At 44.8% G+C, this 7,436-nt stretch overlaps 1 protein-coding gene across 2 annotated transcripts in view; it reads left to right on the top strand.

The window, feature by feature from the left end:
• The first annotated feature begins 477 nt into the window (after positions 1 to 477).
• The window catches only part of LOC138453502 (galanin peptides-like), a 74,031-nt gene continuing 67,072 nt past the window's right edge, over positions 478 to 7,436 (top strand). For both annotated transcript variants that reach the window (XM_069606421.1, XM_069606413.1), the window contains exon 1: positions 478 to 711. The gene's annotated coding sequence lies outside the window, so the exon portion shown is untranslated. The remainder of the gene's footprint in view (positions 712 to 7,436) is intronic.

Here is a 7,436-nt window from a genome sequence, read left to right as displayed (position 1 = left end):
GTAAACAAATTGCTGCTTTCCGAGAGCGCGGGTTCTTGGGAACAATTTCTACTTCTCTTTTCGGGAGCCAGTGCCGTCGCCCCGAACACACCCCACTGCTGCTACAACTTCTACGAAACGGACACATTCCAGGATCGGGAAACTGCGTAACGGCAATAGATTCAAATAATATCAAACAAAGGCCTGCCGAGAGAAAGGAAGAGGAGTGGGGGGGGGTGGGGGGGGGACTCGCAGATTACACGCATGATGATACATTTTGCCGAGTGGCTGCGATACCGCAGAAGTCAATTACACATAATTACAGCTATCAAAGCCATTTTCCTGTCTAAAAAAATAACACTCACCTAATCAGAAAAAAAGATGGGGGGAAAAAAGCTTTTTACACATCCCGCTCCCCCTTCGCTTCCTCTTCTGGGTAATGATGGAAATTAGGCTGGTCCATGTATAAATACCGCCTTCGGCTGCGGCGAAGTCCCAGAGGCTCACGGCGCAGGACGAGGGGGAAGGACGCAGAGGCAGCAGAGTTGCCCCGCTTCAAAAGTCAGCACACCCGCTCCACACCACCTTCAGCCTGCCTCTAGACTACCCCCTCAACATAAAATCATACACGTAACTTTTTGCTTAAAAAAAAAAAAGGAAAAATCCGATTTAAGAACTTTATTATCCAATTTGTATTGCTATCGACGCAGACGAGCTGAATTTGGAGCAACGGTGAGTAGATTTGATGTCTTCCTTGTACTGTTTGATGCTACGTAGGTCTACAGCTGCCCTACCGACCCAGAGCTCTTGTGACAGAGGTGGGCACCAACCTAGGGTAACCAAATCTGTGGGTACAGACCCTTGAGGGGCTTCTCACACTGCCAGAGGCAGATCCAAGTTCACCAGGTCCTGGGGTTCAACCAGGTGAGAAAGCAGGGATTGGCGGTAGCTGAACCGATGGGCATATTACATAGGAGGTGCCCCCCAGAGCCAGGCCTCTGTGCATATTAACGCTGGAGATTTGCCTAGAGCTGAGGGTATGCCTTTATTAAACACTGGGAGCTAAATACTTGCCTTTATTATGCCGTGCAAACTCGATACCCTGCCCTTAGTACCCCTCTGGATCCTCAGTGAGCTGAGGAAATGCCTTTATTAAACACTGGGAGCTAAATCCTTGCCTTTATTATGCCATGCAAACGCGATGTCCTGCCCTTAGTACCCCACTGGATCCTCAGTGAGCTGAGTGAATGCCTTCATTAAACACTGGGAGCTAAATCCTTGCCTGTATTATGCTATGCAAACTCGATCCCCTGCCCTTAGTACCCCTCTGGATCCTCAGTGAGCTGAGTGAATGTCTTTATTGAACAAAAGGGTCTCATTTCCTGCTCTTATCATACAAATCTCTAGCCCTGATCCTCTACCCTTAAAACATCTCTGAGCTATGTCACTTCCATTATGAAACACTGGGACCGAAGTCCCGGTCCGTGTTAAACCCTATGAACTGTAGGAGCTGATAACCTGCCCTTGAAGCACATCTGGGTTTCCAATGAGCTCAGCCATTGCCCTTATGGAATACTGGGAGCGAAGACCCAGCCCTTACTGAGATCTGTGAACTCTAGGAGGTGATGCCCTACCCACATTGCACTTTAGGGTCTCTACTGGGCTGAGCCATTGCCCTTTTAAATCTTGGGACACACTTCCCTATACTTACCATATTTAGAGCACTACAGGAACTCATGTACTGCCCTTATAACCCAGACTATTATGGAACTGGTTCCTTGCCTTCATAATGCCCTGCAAACTCAAAGAGATCCCCTTTTCTACCTGCAGGAACTCCATATTCTGTAATGGCGCCCTGATTATGCCCCATGAGTCATTGCCTGTCCTTTACTATTCGAGCTCCTAGGAGTGGTGTGCACTCTTTTACCCCAGGGGCTGTATCCCTGCCCTTCTTGTACTCATAGAGGATATTCTATGCCCTTACTATACTTCAGGAGCCCCTGTGGCTTGGCCGCTGTGTTTACCATAGCCTGTAAGCCCGCAGAATTCGAGTTCAGTCCTTTCTGTCATATCGCATAAGCTTGTGGCGCTGCACCCACACAGTTATCATGCTGAGGAGGTCCAGGAGTCAGGTCCCTGGCCTTATTACACCCTGGGAGCTGATGGATCTAAGTCCTTACACTTATTACATAGCCTAAGAGCTCGTACAATTGTCTTCTTGAACTTTCTTTTGCCATGTGCTTTACTAGCTGGGTTTCTGCTACTGGTATGCCACCGGAACATAGAATTGAAGCGGTGTGCCCTTATTTCACCCCGGAAGCTCCTGGAGCTGGGTCTCTGCTCTCATGAATCTCCAGGTGTTCTCAGGTGTGGAGAGGATGTGGTAATATGCAACAGGAACTCGAAGAGCAAAGTGGTGGCCTCAGAGGATACTGGCACTCAACACATGCTCCTCTTGCACCTGTGCAGCTCTTTGAAGAAGAGGCACTGACTTGTTCTCACGCTAATGCAAGTCTTTTTACATTTCAATTCACCAGCAACCTTTGCCAACAAAAGCTTTTTAGTGTGGCACACACGTGCAGACACGCGCACAGACGCACTCAACCACATGCAACACACACACATTCTTCAAAGGAAACTCATTCTCACCCATGAAACCACTTCCCAACCTTTTCCTTTGAAACCTCAAGTTCTAAGGGCTGCTGGGCAATTGACCAGATACCCTGGGCCTCCTTTAAGAAGATGGTGATACTGGAAGACACCTAGCATGAAATGATGGGACCCACCCATGTAAAATATGATGGTGTGTCTCTGAAGTTGCCCTGTGGGTACTCTAACGCCTAACCATAAGGGCACATCGCCCCACAACCTTGAGACATTCACCTCCGTTTGAAGAGCAGTTAGGGTCTCTGTGCATGTCTGTTGCTCAAAACCTTTACTGATGGATGTGTAAACAATATCAATGATATCTATAAATAACTTTATTTAACATATGCATGAACAATTATAGCACATGCAGATCGTTATTGACCTCCTCTCAGCCAATCTGAATGTTTAGAGTGAACTATTGATTTATTTAGAGGTATTGATTGCATTCGTAACAGCCTGTCTTGAGAAGCAGAGCAGGTAACAACAATGCAATGCCCAGGCCAGATTTTTCTCAACAAGACACTTTCTTTCCCGGGGACATTTTTATTACTACAACATGCTATTTAACATGCAAAAAGGAAGCAAAAACATTGGAAAATGCGTTCACTTTCTTGTAGAGCAACTGTTTATTTTTACATGATAGCTAGTGCATGCTCGTCTCAAACCTGTTCCATTTCAACCAAGTTGCAATTAAAACACTTAATTTATGAAGACAACCATCATATTAAATATTTAAATACAACAAAATAAAAGCACATTTAATTTACTAACTCAATGTCTCTATTTATTTTACTCACTATTATTAATTACTTGACTACTAAATCTTCAAAACGTCTACTGCTGCTACCATCATGTGCTAATACCCTTAGGGACCTTCCATTTTGAGCCAGTTACATTAGTAAAAAGAAAACACATGGTAGGGGCCAATAGACAACGTTAGGATGGTCTGGCCAAGCTCCTATTGGCAAATCATTGTATTCGTATCCATTTGTGACTGTAACATTGATCAAAATTTGACAGGATTAGAAGGGGAAAAAACACTTTCATTTGGGATTGGCTGTTTCTCCAAAAACATTTGCAAAAGGAGTGGACCATATCGGATTTAAATTAGATTGGCCAGAAAATATTGGTCAGAGGAGATACGATTTTAAGGACATATTACAGAGATGCTTGCATTTACTCCAGTTTGCACCAGTAAAGTAGATGTGGCCTGTCTCCACGTTGCCAAGTGAATCAGAACCTGCCAGTTTCTCATTTGCAAGCAGTTCATCTGGGTGTGTGTGTGTCCAGCGATTTAGATATTGTCAGCGTCCACATTGCTGAGTGAGCAGATGTGTTCATTGTCCACACTACCCAACAATGTTGTCAGGTTCTACATAGTTTCCATGTAACCCAGAAAGTATATATTGCCAGGTTCCACGTGCAATGATATTGGAAGCAGCATTCCTGTTTCTAGATGGCAGGTAACAGATATAGCCTTATAGACGAAGGAGGGGTCCAGGGGCCATAAGGTGGGGGAAGGGTCAATAACTTAAGTGATAATGGCCACTCCAGAGGTCTTCAAAGCTAATAGTTCATGGTGGTAAAAGCAAAGCATGTTTTGGAGTTTTGGTAAAGTTAAAAAGGGTGCTAAAAGTGAGTAAAGCAGGGCAAACAGAGTTAGTAAATGAAATGTGGTTTTAGTTTGTAATATTTAAATAACATAGTCGTCTTTGCAAGTTAAGCATTTTGATTGCAACTTGGTTTAACTGGAACAGTTTTAACATGAACATACACTAGGTTTCATGTAAAAGTAAACGGGTTCTCCATAAGAAATTGAAAGCATTTTCCAATGTTTGATCTTTCTCGTGCGTGTGTTAAATAGCATGTTGCACAAAAAAGGTCCTTCCAAAGAGGAAAAACCTTTGAAAAAAATGTGCTTGGAAATATTGCATTGTCGTTTCACTGCCTGCTTCAGAAGAGAGAATGCTCACAAGGAAGTCAATGTCAGTAGTTACTGACTGTGGCATAAACATTCTGATTATCCGAGAGGAGGTCCATCATTTCCATGTGCTAATAACACCTATTGCCCGCTCACATGAACATGGATGGATATTTCACAGGCCTCTTAAAACATGTATTTCCAGGATGCACGTGCCTAAAGAGAGGTGTTCCAATCTTCTTGTGTCCAGTAATAGGTATTGCCAGTGCACATGTGTACAGTTAGGGGTATTTCCTGTTGCATGTGCCTAATAACATCATTACCCTTCTATACCCCTAATCAATGCAGCAACCCAGCCCCCCACATTTAATACCAGACACCCCACTTCCGGATTTCAGGCCTGAACTGAAAGCTTTTTTATTCTTGCAACAACTGCAATCTCACAGTGGTCCAGGGCTCTAACGTTTTTATTTTTTTATTTATAAAAATCACAAGGAAGGCAATGTATTTTTGGCACAAAAAACACCTACAGAATGTACCATTGATAACCAAGCGGAGGCCATGGGTGCTTTACAATAGGGTGAGAGAATGTGACTTGAGGACCAGATGTTGCAGGGGAAGGTGGAAACATAAACCAGGGATGAGGACAGGACAAAATGGCACAGGAAAGGGATGTTGGAGGAAGTGCTGAATTAAGGATGGAGGGGTGAAGGAAAAGTGCTGTATGGTTGTCCATGAAGGGTAAGGAGAGGGGAAAACAGGGTGGTACAGTAAAGTAGAGTGCTAGAAAACAAGTTTGTCAGAAAGAAGGATGGCTTTGAGGTTGGATTTAACAGTGGGAGAGTTGGAATAGTTCAGAGATGAAGAGGAACAGCATTCCAGAGTAGGGTAACAAAGAGAGAGAGAGAGCGTAAACGAGATGAAGTACATGGGGCTCGAGTGGTGGCAAGGAGATGAGCTGAGGATGACCTTAAAGAGCAAGGAGAAGAGTATGGAGTGAGATGACCAGATATGTAGCGTGGGGTGAGTCCATGGATAGTTTTGAAGATGATGAGAAGTTTATACTTGCCCTTTGTTTCGTAGATAGGCAGCCAATCTGGTCATGGGCCGAAGAGGTAGAGGTTAAGCGTGAAAGTTGAAAAGTGTGCGGACCACAAAGTTGAGGGCTTTGTTCAGAGGTTAAAAAAAGCATAGTTGGGAAGGCCATAGAGGAGACCGGCACAGTAGTCAGATCTGGAAAGGACTAAGGAGAAGATTAGCTCACAATGTGCAGGGACAGTGGGTCAGTGTGGCACAGGAAGGGTTATCCTTGAGGAGTAGAACAATAATCTCATCAGAGTTGGTGGGGGAAACGGAAGACATATTAGTAGGAGAGGAGAGTATGCATGGTGGAAAAAGGTGAGCAGGAGGAGGGGATAGGAAGTAATTAGTGAGGCTATTGTGAACAGTAGAAATGATTGTCGCAAATTAGAGAGCAGGATCATTTTCAGAAAGAGTAGAGGAGATGGAGGTGTGTTTACGAGGTGAGAGAATTGAGTTGAGAGATTTTTGGAGGTGCCTAGGTTGGGAGGGTTGAGATGAAATGAGAGAGATAGGAGTCACATTTGGCAGAGTCAAGAGTACTCACACTACATTTGAAATCCTACATGGTCTACCTCAAATTGATACTCATCAATGTCATGTACCACTATGCCTCATGATTGATGGATTAAAAGGCATAATGATTCCTTTGGTTACTGCCTCTATACGCGGAATATCTTCCTTCACATCTCTGATTTACTATGAAGATTGCCTCAGTTTTTCATCGGGGGCTCGGTCCTCACCGATTAAATACACACAGAGCAATTGATGGGGATTATCAGTTAAGTAAAACAACTGCAGCTAGTTTACGTTGTACAGTAACACACAATAGTATGCCAGTTCTGCATGCTCAGTGATGGGTTGAATTAGTGTCCACTATCCATTTACTTGGCACTGTGCACCTGGCCACTCTCTGTCCCCTGGGCCCAGGTACCTGCTCACCCTGCCACCTTCCTGCACTGCCTACTGGCCACCCCTTACACTGGTGACTGTATCTGTACTCATACAGTCCCCCGCGCCTCCATTTACATGGCACCGTACACCTGGCCACCCTCTGTCCCCTGGGCGGTAGCTGCTCACCCTGCCACCCTCCTGCGCTGCCTTCTGGCCACCCCTTGCACTGGTGACTGTATCTGTACCCATACAGTCCCCCGCCCCTCGGTTTACTTGGCACCGTGCACCTGGCCACCCTCTGTTCCCTGGGCCCAGTTACCTGCTCACCTTGCTACCCTCCTGCACTGCCTTCTGGCCACCCCTTGTCTTGTACCCATACAGTCTCCTGCCCCCCATTTTCTTCTTTTTCTGCACTTATCAGACTTACCCAGTCTGCTGCTGTAAACACAGCACTTGCCACTTGCTGGCTGCACTACCACTGTTTATTGTCTCTATTTATTTATTTGTATTTATTATTATTTATCTGTTCTCCTCTACTCTGCACTTTCCACTCTCCCCATTCCATGCACTTTTTCCTCCTTTCCCTTTCCCATGCACTTGCATGTTCTCAATGTCACTGGGCCTAGTAATATTGATGTTTTTGTTCACCCTTGTTCCCCTCCTTTACCTTGTTGCGCTCTGAAACACTTATATAAATTATCATATCATATAATATCATATCATATTGCCAGTTTTTCAAATACAGTGACACCATTATCAGTTGGCATATACCTACTAATCGATGTGACCAGTTTTAAGAAGATGCCCACTGAGGGGTATTACCAGTTTCACTTGCCCTTTCCTCGTGAACAGTGACAGGTATGTCCTGTTTGTTATGCCCAGTAGCAGGCACTGATCCTTATCCCCTCCCTGC

The sequence above is a fragment of the Ambystoma mexicanum genome, chromosome 1p (genome assembly GCF_040938575.1).
Source record: "Ambystoma mexicanum isolate Mex_15411 chromosome 1p, UKY_AmexF1_1, whole genome shotgun sequence".
Lineage (NCBI taxonomy): Eukaryota > Metazoa > Chordata > Amphibia > Caudata > Ambystomatidae > Ambystoma > Ambystoma mexicanum.
This window is presented reverse-complemented; position numbering and strand designations above follow the sequence as displayed.